This window comes from Lithobates pipiens, unplaced genomic scaffold (assembly GCF_037356315.1).
Source record: "Lithobates pipiens isolate NorthernLeopardFrog02 unplaced genomic scaffold, aLitPip1_a1.2 Scaffold_13, whole genome shotgun sequence".
Taxonomy (NCBI): Eukaryota; Metazoa; Chordata; class Amphibia; order Anura; family Ranidae; genus Lithobates; species Lithobates pipiens.
In genome coordinates, this window is record NW_027507718.1 from 27,934,886 (window position 1) to 27,946,895 (window position 12,010).

The following is a 12,010-nucleotide window of genomic DNA, read 5'->3' on the forward strand; positions in this document are numbered from 1 at the left end:
ATCTCATAGTAGCAAACTTTTGGGGAAATTTTCAGCCACCAGTGGCTGAGACAGTTTAGCGCCTTGGTTTCTTTTTTTATCAAAAAGGGTAAAGTCCAAGCTATTGCTAACCAGCCTCTATCCATCACTATTGTGGTCACCACTTCACATTCTGATATTAAATTAACAAAGAAAAAGTTACAATAATGCTAAATAATTAAAAATTAAACCCTAAGTTTACTTAAAAAAAAAAAAAAAAAAAAGCACAAGGGACCTTACATACCTTCAGTGAGATGTGTACCTTGTGCTGCTGTGTCCTCATTTAGCAGAAATCTTCCTCCTGCAATGCCCCCCTTTCCTCTCAATAAATCTATATGAGCTGCCACAGGCACTCATCAAGGTTGACCAACCATGCTCGCCCTTTCCACCCACATCCTTCATTCAGGGAAGCCGCTAATTTAATACAGATTCTATCTGGACAATCTATATATGAATTTGAGTGATAAAAATACGAATGCAAGTTACAAGCTAGGGGGAGAAGCACTGAGGGGAATCCAGGAGGGAAAAAGATCTTGGGGTGCTAGCAGATGACAGGCTCAGCAACGGCATGCAATGCCAAGCTGATGCATGCAAAAGCAAGCCAAATATTAGCATGCATCAAAAAGAGAATTTACGCCAGAGAAGAAATTATAATTCTACAAGACTATGATCCAGCTGCATCTTGAGTATGTCATCCAGTTCTGGGCACCAGTCCACAAGAAGGATGTGCTGGAACTGGATAAAGTCCAAAGAAGGGCAACAAAGCTAATAAAGGGACTAGAGGATCTCAGTAATAAGGAAAGACACCACACACATTAAACATATTCTCTCTCTGTGTCAGAAACCATGAAATCAGACCGAGACAGAAGTACAGTTAAATAACACTTGTTTAGTAATAAAGTAAAAAGAGCAAATGTAGTCAAAACATAGTCAGAGTCCAGAGAAGGGCAATAAAGCTAATAAAGGGACTAGAGGACCTCAGTAATGAGGAAAGACACCACACACATTAAACATGTTCTCTCTCTCTCTGTCAGAAACCATGAAATCAGACCGAGACAGAAGTACAGTTAAATCACACTTGTTTAGTAATAAAGTAAAAAGAGCAAACGTAGTCAAAACATTGACAACGTCAGGTATGACGAAACGCGTCTGGGAAGGCACGCAGTGACGCCACCACGTTGTAGGAGAGGAGGACGGGCTCCTGATTGCCGGCCGGCTTTTCATGTCCTTTTTACATACGCTGTACACATTCGACTTTTATGTAAGTGCGCTACTTTGTATCTTAAATAAATTGTCTCAACTATATTACACTATGTTGGTTCCTTCTTTTCCCTCTGAGCCACTGAGTACTATTTCTGGGATCATGGAATAAAATATTCTCGTAAGAATGCAGTTGTAATGCGGTGAGCTGACCCATTATAAGGAGGATTATTTTGGCGTGATCAACGATCTAATTATAACGCTCCAATCTATATACCTTCTGGTAAGCGCACCCACTATATGGTGACGGGCACTTGTGCGCATTTGTGTGTGTTCAATCACTGTGGTGTCTTCATTCAAGATTACAATTGCTAATTATATGGACTCATTCGTGAACTTTCTATGAACGGATTTTTTATAATTATCAGTTTATGCAATTTTTGATTTTTATGCATTTGAGGTGTTTTGATTACATCAATTATTCATATTTCACTTACATATAACTCTATTTCTTTTTTTAGATTTTGTTAGAGGGTTGGCGCAGCTTTTTGTATTTTTGTAGTCAAAACATAGCCAAAGTTCAGTAACCGGAACATATAGTCAGCCAAGCCAGAAGTCAGGGATCAATGTAGTGGAACAGCAAGCAGGATCTGGAGCCAGAAGGGATGTTAGCAAAGCAAGTCTTTAAACAGGAATGCAGGAGATAGTCTCTTGTGATGTTGACCAAGGTGAAGGCAGAAATCCACTGAGCTGAACAGCTTAAGTAGGCAGGACTGATGAGCAAGGTATCATCAACAGCTGAGTAACTGTGGAGAGATAGGAGCTGGCAATTAGCCGACAACTGAGTGGCCAGCTCAGAGAAGGAAGGGCTGAGTCCAGCCCTGACACTCTGGAGAACAGACACTTGAGAGGAGATATGATAGTGATATTCAAATACCCTTCTGGTGAAGTGACCCTAGTTTAGGGAAAAAAACTTTAGGGAGTTTAAAAAAGACACATGGCTATTCATTGAAAATGGAAGGGATGCAGTTTAACCTTAAACTGCGTAGGGGGGTTCTTTACTGTCAGAGCGGTAAGGATGTGGAATTCTCTTCCACAAGCAGTGGTATCAGCAGGGAGCATTGATATATTTTACTAAATGAGGACAAGCAACATAAGGAAGACTGATAGGTAGGTAATGCTTCTTTTGCTTATTTTTTTATTTTATTTAAACTTAGGCTTTAAGTCACTTGACCTGTTGTCTTGTCACATGAATGTGAAATTATATATAAATATGCATACTTTTAAAACCAGAGATGTAGCATTCCAGGCACAAATTAAAGTTACAGTGGAAGAAATATGGAGCCTACCTGTAATTATTTTCAATGCAGTGACTTGGAGCAACATGTATTTTAAAGTCAGAACTCCTGATCTGCATACCTGTCTAGAGTAGCGAATTTCTAAATTGTTGTATTAGTTGTAAGCCTTGATATTTCTGTCAGTAAAGTATCCATCAATTATTTATAAAAATAAAGTGGACAAAACCTAATGGCAGTGTAATACACTTAGCGAAAAAATAAACTATTTCAAAATGAACCTCTTGGACATAAAATGCATCTAACCTCTATGCAGAATAAACATTTATTTAATCTATATTTTTAAAGATTAAACATATGAAATAAAAGTATTTAACCGCTTGAGATCCGCGCTATAGCCGAATGACAGCTACAGCACGGACCTGCTTTGCGGGGGCGACGTCTATTGACGTCGTCCCATGCACGAGCGGCCTGCGTGCCCCCTTTTATTAGTTTATGAGACTCGCCTGATCACAGATTGGAGCAAAGGGGCGATCCTGACCCCTTACCACATGATCAGCTGTCAGCCAATGACAGCTGATCATGTGATCACAACAGAGCCGGTAATCGGCTATTTTTGACAGCTAACAGCGTGAGGAGAAAAAAAAAAGCCAATCACCGGCGGCCGTGAGAGGGACTTCAGTCCCGATCACGGCAAGCTGGGGCCAGCGCATCAGTGCCCACCTGCCCCCTGCCAGTGCCACCTAAAGTATGGGAAAATTGCCACCCATCATTGCCACCAAATATTGCTCATAGTGCCACCCATCAGTGCCCACAGTGCCACCCATCAGTGCCCACAGTGCCACCTATCAGTCCCCACAATCTGCCTCAACAACTCAGTGTCACATATCCATGCCCATCAGTGTCATCTACCAGTGCCCATCAGTGACGCCCATCAGTGCCCAGCAGTGCCACCTATCAGAGCCACCTATCAGTGCCACCTGTCAGTGCCCATCAGTCCCATCTATCAGTGCCCATCCATGCCACCCATCAGTGCCATCTTATCTGTGCCCATCTTTGCCCATCAGTGCAGCCTTATCTGTGCCCATCAGTACTGCCTTATCTGTGCCTATCGGTGCCACCTTATCTGTGCCTATTAGTGCCGCTTTAACTGTGCCTATCAGTGCCCACCAGTGCAGCCTATCAGTGCCCACCAGCGCCACCTTATCAGCAGATTTCAATGAAGGAGAAAAATTACCTGTTTGCTAAATTTTATAACAAACTATTAAACATGATTTTTTAATTTTTCTTTTATTTTGCACCTTTTTTGTTTGTTTAGCAAAAAATACAACTCCCAGTTGTAATTAAATACCACCAAAAGAAAGCTCTATTTGTGGGAAAAAAAATGATAAAAATGTAATTTGGGTACAGTGTTGTATGGCCGCGCAATTGTCATTCAAAGTGCATCAGCGCTGAAAGCTGAAAATTGGTCTGAGCAGGAGGGGGTTTAAGTGCCCAGTAAGCAAGTGGTTAAACTTCTCTTTCTAGATGCTGGAAGACCTGTACATTAGCAAATAGAGTAGAAGGTTAATTATGTGTTATGTCCTTTAACACATATTTGTGTGGCTTAAGAGTCCGTTAATTGGCATCAAAGTTCATTTATGTTCTGGATTTTTTTTCTAGTCAAAATCTTTGTAAAATCAATGTCAGCATGAGAAATTGTTCATGCCTGGTGATTTCCTCCCCAAAATATTTACACACTCTTAATCCAAATATTATAACATTCTGTGCTGCATGCCATTTTAAAAGGTGTAAGAGGTTATTCCACAGTGTAAAACCAATGTATAATACAAAAAAGTCAAAGAGATTACAATCAACTATAATGAATACTTATTTTTAAGAAGTTAATTCTTATAATAGTGTAATCAAAAAATTGATTTTAAAGTTATATTAATTTTTGAACCACTGGCAATCCCATTTTAGTCCCATACAGTATAGATGTAGCAACATGGTAGAACATAAAAAACAATTTTATGTTAAAGAGCAGATAGTATGAAGCATTTGTGTGTATATTAGATGCTATTATTAATATTAATATATTATTAATATAATATAAGCGGCGGGTCAATCAGCGCTGATCAGTGCTCAATATACGAAGTATATACAGCGTTATTTTCATATAGCACAGTCACAGGGGGCCATTACAGGAATAAAGAGAGATGATTGTGAAAAGTGACAGTGGTGGGTTAACAACCACTTTAAGGTTATGTAGCACCCTGTAAGCATAGACAGGGAGCTCCTCACAAACGTACTTGCCAGGAGTGGCCATCCTGGTTGATTGACAGAGATCCATTGATTTCTCGTTAAGTTTGGCCTTGTTGCACTTTTCTCTTCTACCACTAGGTGACCGGGCACTTAGTGGTACTAGATATGAGAAGGGCAACCCAAGGTCAGGTTAAGGGTATATGGGGTGTCTCAGCCAATGGGCAGGGGTTTTCTTGAATCCCTTGGCCCGCTGGGAACACCTATATATCTGGGTGGAGTCAGAGCCGCTGATAAGTCAGTACAACTGGCCCGGCCCTGTTGTACTGGGCCCGGCCAGCAGGGGGGGGGGCCCAAGCAATCTGAACAGAGTTTAGAATAAAAAAAGTCTGACTGCACAGGGCTGACCAAGGGAGGAGGAGAGCATCACTCCGGGAGCCTGGATATCACCACCGCTCAGATAAGACACCCCTCGAGTCTATGGATAAGAGAGGAGCGGACTTTTGTTCCTGTCAGCGCCCGAGCCTCCCTTCCACCTCCCCGGGAAGGACAGAGCAAGCAGGACAACACAATGGAGCTCTCCTCAAGGCCAGATAACAGATGACAGATTGCATTCTTCTCCTGTGAGTCAACATTGTTCTGCCTCCGTACAAATGTGTGCTGTAAACTTGCACTGTACCTCAGCAGGACAGGTATGGTGAAAGTGAAAGCAAAATGCCTGACTATGTTAGGAATATAATGGGACTTTTCAGGTACTACACACACATGCATTTCACAAAATAATTATTTTTAATATATGTGAATATATTTATGTAGCACCTGAAAAGTCCCAGTATATTCTTGACATATTCATAAACTTGAGCATTAACAGCAAAGAATGTATATATATATATATATATATATATATATATATATATATATATATATATATATATATATATATACACAATACAGCCCATTTCCAGGAAATTAAATAAAGTCCAATCTTGCAGTGTGTTTCACTTACCTGTTTTCATGCTCTAGCCAGCTGCAGAGCCGCAGAGCCCTCTTCCTCCACCAAAACCTCAGCCTCATCACATACCATACAGGAACATTAACCCTGTATGTGAGCAACCGAGCATAGTCAGTAAAACATACACAGGCTCTGTGGGGAACCAGTCAGCTCTGGAAGAAGCCAGCTGAAGCAAGGAATTAGGTAAAGTTCGGTACACACACATCAAAATTCAGTTTAGCAGGGATCTGCCAAATTTTGATCTCTGTGTATCTCTCCCTGCTAGAAGGCAATCATTAGACCACCTTAGTATATTCATGCCATCCCACATACTGACTCCTACCACCTTTGATCACTTCAAATCACTGAAGTGGTCATGGTGGTTACAGTGTTCCTTTAATATCTCTCAGAAGAAGTAAACCTATGTATACTGATTCCATTTCATTCGATCATCCTCTAGTTGTGTTAAATTGGTGGGAGGGTGCTGTCTGTATACCCTAACCTGTCTGTATACTCTAGCCTGTCTATATATTCTAGCTTGTCTATATACCCTAGCCTCTCGCTATAGGGGTGGGGCTGATGGAGTGACCAGGGGCGGGGTTAAAGGGGGCACCATCAGGTAGGCTGTATGGGGCCCCATGATTTCTATCAGCAGCCCTGATTCAGGTGATCTATGTTCTGTGCCACCTGGATGGCTGTCTGGGTGGACGTGTGTCGTATGCCCCAGGCTGCTAGGCCAGAGATTGTGCCTTTCCCGGGGACATCTGGCTGCCAGGCCATGTGAGGGTCTATCCAGTTGTAAGAGGGCAGCACAGGGTTGGGACTGCGGCCTACAGTCCAACCAAAGTAACGGTTCTGCCGGCAGGAGAACCTGTCAGTGGTCGGAGGTAGAGGGGAAGCTGTCACCACAAAGGGACCAACCACCTTTAACAGGGACCGTAGTGAGTAACTGTATCCAGTACCAGATCAACTTTCTCACAAACAGGCATGGTGGAGAATCGGGAAACATCAGGCGGTGATCAAGTCAAGGACCAAACCAGCAGAGGTGACGCTTACAGAGCAGTCTTGTGTGTCAAGCCAAGGACTGAACCGGTCAGCAAGGGTGAAGATTGAGAAGTATCTGGAGTGTCAAACTAGGGACCCAGCAAGGAAGCGTGGGTGACGCATGAGGGAGATACCACTGCACAGATTAGAGGAGCTCAAGGGTTTCAGAGTCAGTGAATCAGTGGGTCTAGTGAGAGACTGGGAGCTCAGTGTTGAAGAGCTACAAGAGGCAGTTGTAGTGAAGTTGAAAGTACTGTTACATAGTTACATAGTTTGAATAAAGACACCAGTCCATCCAGTTCAAACTGAGTGAGTGTCTACAATTGTCCCTATCCCTGTACATTGCACACTCACATCAGTCCCTACCCTCAAGGAGCCCACAATCCAAGGTCCCTATTCATATACTAGGGCCAATTTTGGACAGAAGCCAATTAACCTACCTGCATGTCTTTGGAGTGTGGGAGGAAACCGGAGGAAACCCACGCAGGCACAGGGAGAACATGCAAACTCCAGGCAGGTAGTGTCGTGGTTGGGATTTGAACCAGCAACCCTATTTACTGCTAGGTGAGAGTGCTAACCACTACACCACTGTGTCCGCCCATAATGTTTGAGTTAGGAACTGTTAAAGACTACATGTGCAGATGTGGTGCCTTGCTGGGGCCTTTCCCTACACGGCTGTCATAGTTACATATTAGGTGAGGTTGAAAAAAGACACAAGTCCATCAAGTCCAACCTATGTGTGTGAGCAAATGACAGTATTATATTGTGTATCCCTGTATGTTGTGGTCGTTCAGGTGCATATCTGATAGTTTTTTGAAACTATTGATACTCCACGCTGAGACCACCGCCTGTAGAAGGGAATTCCACATCCTTCCCGCTCTTACAGTAAAGAACCCTCTATGCAGTTTAAGGTTAAACCTCTTCTAATTTTAATGAGTGGTCACGTGTCTTGTTAAACTCCCTTCCACAAAAAAGTTTTATCCCTATAGTGGGGTCACCAGTACGGTATTTGTAAATTGAAATCATATCCCCTCTCAAGTGTCTCTTCTCCAGAGAGAATAAGTTCAGTGCTCGCAACCTTTCCTCATGACTAATATCCTCCAGACCCTTTATTAGCTTTGTTACCCTTCTTTGTACTCGCTCCACTTCCAGTACTTCCTTCCTGAGGACTGGTGTCCACAATTGGATAGCATACTCTAGGTGCGGCCAGACCAGAGTTTTGTAGCGCGGGCATGGGCGTCCGCAGGTAGGGGCAAGGGGGCCCTCACCCGGGTGCCACCTGCCAGTGTGGTGACACCATCAAGGTGCTGTCAAGCCCCCCCATCAGTGTAGTGTGGCTTTGGCTCTTTTGTCTGCTCAGTCCAGCAGAGAACTCTGCGGCGTTGTGACAGGAGAAAGGCGAGCTGCGGGCTGTCAGAGGTTTCCCCCGCTCGCCCCTCCTATCTCCTGTCAGGGAGAAGAGACGTGGCTCCCACCAGGTTCCCTGCCCAGCTTTCTGCTTGCTCCTTCCCTACTGGCCATTACTGAGGACCAATCAAAGGAGACTAGGGGAGGAGAGCATCATGAGACATGTAGTCCCAAAGATTGGCGGCCCCATTTTCCACAGGGAGGAGGCTACAGCTCGATCAAGAGAGAGATTGAGAGACTGCAGCTTGGAAAAAAGCTGAGGGAGAGAGTGCTACAGGACAAAGAACGAGGAAAGTGCTGGGCGGAAGAGAGAGAGTCCCACTGCCAGAGAGTGTGCCACATGGCCCAGCGCCACCAGAGAGAGAGACACACTGCCTAGCGTCACCAGAGAGAGAGCCACACTGCTCAGCACCACCAGAGAGAGCCACGCTGCTCAGCACCACCAGAGAGAGAAAGGCTGAGCCACTACCAGGGTACAGACATACTAAACTACTGACCAGAGTCGCCCCCGGGGAACCCAGAGTGAGAGACCGTCCAGCCGGAGGGATCACTGCTGTAGTTTTCGCTGGGTCTGGTAAGAGGGCCTGTTGGATATTATCCATTACTTATCCTAGGGACTGTGCTATGTCTGCAGACTCTGACCATGATAATGTGATAATGACATTGTTGAAAAGGGGTAGTGCATGAGTGACCCTAAAATGGTGCCCCCCCCCCCGAAAAAAGTTCTACGGACACCCATGAGAGCGGGAGAATTATCGTTTTATCTCTGAAGTTGATCCCCTTAATGCATGCCAATGTTCTGTTTGCTTTGTTAGCAGCACCTTGGCATTGCATGCCTCTTCTGAGCCTATCATCTAGGACCCCCGGGTCCTAGATTCCCCCAGAGGTTCTCCTCCCAGTGTATAGATTGCATTCATATTTTTGCCACCCAAATGCATTATTTTACATTTTTGTGCATTAAACCTCATTTGCCATGTAGTTGTCCACCCCATTAATTAATTCAGATCTTTTTGCAAGGTTTCCACATCCTGTGGAGAAGTTGCCCTGCTTAGCTTAGCATTGTCTGCAAATATAGAGATTGAACTGTTTACCCCATCCTCCAAGTCGTTTATGAACAAAATAAATAGGATTGGTCCCAGCACAGAACCCTGGGGGATCCCACTACCCACCCCCGTCCATTCCGAGGGCCCTTTTTAAATATTGGTGCTACATTGGCTTTTCTCCAATCAGCTGGTACCATTCCAGTCAGTAGACTGTCAGTAAAAACTAGACACAATGGTCTGGCAATTACTTGACTGATTTCCCTACGTACCCTCGGATGAAAGCCATCTGGTCCTGATGATTTATTCATGTTAAGTTTCCCAAGTCTAACTTTAATTCTGTCCAATGTTTACCATGGAGGTGCTTCCTGTGATGTGTCATAAGGATGAACACTGCAGTTTTGGTTACTGAAGCCCCCCGCACAAATTAGAGGAGCTCAAGGGATTCAGAGTCAGTGAATCAGTGGGTCTAGTGAGAGACTGGTATCACAGTGTTGAAGAACAACAAGAGGTAGTTGTAGTGAAGATATGGCACCGTGCTGGGGCCTTTTCCTGCCAGGCTGTCTTCCTATTGAAGTCTCAGAGTCTACCAATTGAATCTACAACTACTTATGGGTGTCCTCACCCTAACCCTCTTTCCCACAAAAATACAAAAATGTTAAAAGAAATAAAACCTCTTTTACTTCCAAGAAGTGTCTGGCGTCCAATGACTTTCACCATCTTTGCATCCACTATGCCTCACAACCCACTACATATGGAAGGATGTCAGCTATCTTTGGCCTTAGAGGTCCTCATTAGACTGGAATAGGTTAAAGACTTTGCTACAGTTATATCAATTTCAAACATTAAACATGTAAGGCCATGGACAGAGTTAATGAAGATGATTCATTGTCTAAGGCCGCGTACACACGCGCGGACTGTTCGCCCAACTTTGTCCGTCCAACAGTTTCAGCAAACAGTCCGCTCAAAATTAGCATGGACGGACATGCCCACACACGACGAACGAACAGTTTGCTGAAACCGTGCGCGATGACGTGAACAGCACGTACGACGGGACGAAAAATACGACGTCCTATACACTGCATTATAGCTTTCGGCGTGAAAATCCTTTCTGAGCATGCGCGCAACTTTGTTTGACGAACAAGCCTACACACGAGCGGGCTGTTCGCTGAAACAAGGTTTCAGCGGACAGTTTTTCGGAAATTCCGAAAAACCTTGTCCGTCCAACTGTCCGCTGAAACTGTCCGCTGAAAGCCCACACACGAGCGGACTGTCCGCCCAAACACTGTTCAGCGGACAAAGTTGGGCGAACAGTCCGCCCGTGTGTACGCGGCCTAAGTTGAAACAAGAAGGTCAGCATGACAGCCAATTGACTAGCATTATGGGAAGAAGAGTTAAGCAATGGCAGCCTCCATGTTTTTCTCCAGACAGGTTGTATTTGAGTATACTGTAGCCCTTTGCTTAAACTAGTGATCAGAAATCTGCCCACCATCTGGAACATTTGTTCATAAAGGATTCTCCTTTTTATATACCGTATGCATTAGTTATAATTATGAGTGGGTGGCTTTTAAAATCCTTTTTCCTAGAACATCAGTTAAGTGAATATTCCATTCTAAAGGCTTTTGAGGATAATAAAATGTAAAATAATCAGCTAAAACCGGAAGTCCTATGGGTATTTTGTATAAGAACATACCGTATATACTCGAGTATAAGCCGAGATTTTCAGCCTCTTTTTTGAGGCTGAAAGTGCCCCCCTCGGCTTATACTCGAGTCATCGCTGTCTGCCCGCTCGATCAGCGTGTCGAGCAGACAGACAGCGGCCATTCTATTCAAAAGCCGCGCCTCCGGCTCCGCCTTCGCCTGTGATAGGCGGAACACTGAATTTCCCAGCAGCCTGTGTTCCGCCTATCACGGACATCGTATCATCCTCGTACTACGGACGAGGATGATACGACGTCTGTGATAGGCGGAACACAGGCTGCTGGGAAATTCAGTGTTCCGCCTATCACAGGCGAAGGCGGCGGCGCAGCTTTTGAATTTTACAATGGCCGCCGACGAAGAGGGCACGGGACGGAGGCAAGGCAAGGCACGGCACGGCACGGGACGGGACGGGACGGGGGCAAGGCAAGGCACGACACGGGACGGATGCAAGGCAAGGCACGGCACGGGACGGAGGCAAGGAGGCAAGGCACGGGACGGAGGCTCGGGACAAAGGTAGGCTGGACACACACACACACACACACACACACACACACACACACACACACACACACACACACACACACACACACACACACGGATGGATGGAGACACACACAGGGATGGATGGATGGATGGATGGAGACACACACACACAGGGATGGATGGATGGATGGATGGAGACACACACACACAGGGATGGATGGATGGATGGATGGAGACACACACACACAGGGATGGATGGATGGATGGACACACACACACACAGGGATGGATGGACGGACACACAGGGATGGACGGACACACAGGGATGGACGGACACACAGGGATGGACGGACACACAGGGATGGACGGACACACACACAGGGATGGACAGGCATGTCTCACCCTCGGCTTATACACGAGTCAATAAGTTTGCCAGTTTTTTTGGGGGTAAATTGGGGGCCTCGGCTTATATTCGGGTCGGCCTATACTCGAGTATATACGGTATTGTATTCTTTATTATGATTCAGATGTGATGCTCTCTTCAAAAATGCAATTATTCACTTGTAAAATGATTCACTTATCTGAAGGAA